This window comes from Schistocerca americana, unplaced genomic scaffold (genome assembly GCF_021461395.2).
Source record: "Schistocerca americana isolate TAMUIC-IGC-003095 unplaced genomic scaffold, iqSchAmer2.1 HiC_scaffold_1341, whole genome shotgun sequence".
NCBI lineage: Eukaryota > Metazoa > Arthropoda > Insecta > Orthoptera > Acrididae > Schistocerca > Schistocerca americana.
The window spans coordinates 1-2,500 of NW_025725418.1; the positions used below are offsets into that span (position 1 = coordinate 1).

The 2,500-nt window shown below is 53.8% G+C and overlaps 2 non-coding genes across 2 annotated transcripts in view; both read left to right on the plus strand.

Annotated features, from left to right (window-relative positions):
• The first annotated feature begins 100 nt into the window (after window positions 1-100).
• On the plus strand, window positions 101-2,014 carry LOC124565855. The gene has a single exon (XR_006970639.1). It is a non-coding gene; the product is annotated as a small subunit ribosomal RNA (ribosomal RNA).
• A 352-nt stretch (window positions 2,015-2,366) lies between these two features.
• The window catches only part of LOC124565854, a 156-nt gene continuing 22 nt past the window's right edge, over window positions 2,367-2,500 (plus strand). Inside the window, exon 1 of the ribosomal RNA XR_006970638.1 lies at window positions 2,367-2,500. This exon is cut by the window's right edge and continues 22 nt beyond it. This is a non-coding gene — a ribosomal RNA (5.8S ribosomal RNA).

Genomic DNA, 2,500 nt, shown 5'->3' on the forward strand with positions numbered 1-2,500 from the left:
CTCCTGTTTGCAGAATAATTGAGCGGGACGCTTGGCTGTTCGCGCGGGGCCCCGGGACACACTCCCGGGCGGCCGGCTGCTCAGCTCTAGTTGACGCAGCTCCCTGGTTGATCCCTGCCAGTAGTCATATGCCTTGTCTCAAAGATTAAGCCATGCATGTCTCAGTACAAGCCGCATTAAGGTGAAACCGCGAATGGCTCATTAAATCAGTTATGGTTCCTTAGATCGTACCCACGTTACTTGGATAACTGTGGTAATTCTAGAGCTAATACATGCAAACAGAGTCCCGACCAGAGATGGAAGGGACGCTTTTATTAGATCAAAACCAATCGGTCGGCTCGTCCCGGTCCGTTGCCTTGGTGACTCTGAATAACTTTGGGCTGATCGCACGGTCCTCGTAACGGCGACGCATCTTTCAAATGTCTGCCTTATCAACTGTCGATGGTAGTTCTGCGCCTACCATGGTTGTAACGGGTAACGGGGAATCAGGGTTCGATTCCGGGAGGGAGCCTGAGAAACGGCTACCACATCCAAGGAAGGCAGCAGGCGCGCAAATTACCCCACTCCCGGCACGGGGAGGTAGTGACGAAAAATAACGATACGGGACTCATCCGAGGCCCCGTAATCGGAATGAGTACACTTTAAATCCTTTAACGAGTATCTATTGGAGGGCAAGTCTGGTGCCAGCAGCCGCGGTAATTCCAGCTCCAATAGCGTATATTAAAGTTGTTGCGGTTAAAAAGCTCGTAGTTGGATTTGTGTCCCACGCTGTTGGTTCACCGCCCGTCGGTGTTTAACTGGCATGTATCGTGGGACGTCCTGCCGGTGGGGCGAGCTGAAGGCGTGCGACGCGCCTCGTGCGTGCTCGTGCGTCCCGAGGCGGACCCCGTTGCATATCCTCACCAGGGTGCTCTGGAGTGAGTGTCTCGGTGGGCCGGCACGTTTACTTTGAACAAATTAGAGTGCTTAAAGCAGGCAAGCCCGCCTGAATACTGTGTGCATGGAATATGGATAGGGACCTCGGTTCTATTTTGTTGGTTTTCGGAACCCGAGGTAATGATTAATAGGGACAAGGCGGGGGCATTCGTATTGCGACGTTAGAGGTGAAATTCTTGGATCGTCGCAAGACGAACAGAAGCGAAAGCATTGCCAAGTATGTTTTCATTAATCAAGAACGAAAGTTAGAGGTTCGAAGGCGATCAGATACCGCCCTAGTTCTAACCATAAACGATGCCAGCCAGCGATCCGCCGCAGTTCCTCCGATGACTCGGCGGGCAGCCTCCGGGAAACCAAAGCTTTTGGGTTCCGGGGGAAGTATGGTTGCCAAAGCTGAAACTTAAAGGAATTGACGAAGGGCACCACCAGGAGTGGAGCCTGCGGCTTAATTTGACTCAACACGGGAAACCTCACCAGGCCCGGACACCGGAAGGATTGACAGATTGATAGCTCTTTCTTGATTCGGTGGGTGGTGGTGCATGGCCGTTCTTAGTTGGTGGAGCGATTTGTCTGGTTAATTCCGATAACGAACGAGACTCTAGCCTGCTAACTAGTCGCGTGACATCCTTCGTGCTGTCAGCGATTACTTTTCTTCTTAGAGGGACAGGCGGCTTCTAGCCGCACGAGATTGAGCAATAACAGGTCTGTGATGCCCTTAGATGTCTGGGCCGCACGCGCGCTACACTGAAGGAATCAGCGTGTCTTCCTAGGCCGAAAGGTCGGGGTAACCCGCTGAACCTCCTTCGTGCTAGGGGATTGGGGCTTGCAATTGTTCCCCATGAACGAGGAATTCCCAGTAAGCGGCGAGTCATAAGGCTCGCGTTGATTACGTCCCTGCCCTTTGTACACACCGCCCGTCGCTACTACCGATTGAATGATTTAGTGAGGTCTTCGGACTGGTACGCGGCATTGACTCTGTCGTTGCCGATGCTACCGGAAAGATGACCAAACTTGATCATTTAGAGGAAGTAAAAGTCGTAACAAGGTTTCCGTAGGTGAACCTGCGGAAGGATCATTACCGACTAGACTGCATGTCTTTCGATGTGCGTGTCGTGTCGCGCAACACGCTACCTGTAGCGGCTCGCAGTAGCCGTGCGCCGCGTGCGGACCACGCGTGCTTCTCAAAACTAACGCCAATGTTGTGTGGTACGAGCGTGAAGCGCTGGAGCGGCTGGCCTGCGGCACCTGGCGCCTGGCGCCGGTTTTGAATGACTTTCGCCCGACCTGCCTGTCCGCTCCGGTGTGGAGCCGTACGACGCCCATCGGCCGTGAGGCTGTTGGACACAGAACGCTTGAACAGGGCCGCCACACGCCTACGTCCCCGCCTATGCAACTGTCTTGAAAGAGACAGTGGAAACTAAGAAAAAGATCACCCAGGACGGTGGATCACTCGGCTCGTGGGTCGATGAAGAACGCAGCAAATTGCGCGTCGACATGTGAACTGCAGGACACATGAACCATCGACGTTTCGAACGCACATTGCGGTCCATGGATTCCGTTCCCG